This window comes from Aotus nancymaae, unplaced genomic scaffold (genome assembly GCF_030222135.1).
Source record: "Aotus nancymaae isolate 86718 unplaced genomic scaffold, 86718_ANA_hifiasm-v0.15.2.pri h1tg000028l, whole genome shotgun sequence".
NCBI lineage: Eukaryota > Metazoa > Chordata > Mammalia > Primates > Aotidae > Aotus > Aotus nancymaae.
In genome coordinates, this window is record NW_026988441.1 from 33,463,910 (window position 1) to 33,464,404 (window position 495).

Sequence of the window (495 nt, forward strand, 5' to 3'; positions counted from 1 at the left end):
CTTCCACAGAAGACTATGGCCACACTAGCCACCCTCCCCCGTGGTCTTGAGGTGGTCTACACCTGGTGCTTCCAAATCTGGGGAACCAGGCCTCTGCCTACTGAAAAATTGGTTCCAGGTCCCAGTCCCCTCAGTGGACAACACCTCTGGAAGGTCGCATATTCAGACCACTAATACCCGCTCGCTCTCTTGGCTCCTCCAGCTCTAGGTGCTGGACGGAGGAGGGGAACCCGTTTCCTGGCCCGAAAGCCAGCCCAAGAAGGGATGCCAAGGCAGGAAGCAAGGGCCGCGAGGGAAGGAGGGCCTGAATCTGGCAACCCGAGCACCTAGGATACGCTTTTGTGGGGTGCAGAGTCCCGACCAGCGCGCGCTCGCTTCCACCTGCCGAGCCGTCGGGAGCCGCGAGGAGGCGGAGCTCTGTCGCCGCAGCCAATGAGCGACGCCGGCGCTGGCAGCTGCTGCTATAAAGGGCTGGGGGCGGCGGCGGCGCGGTCC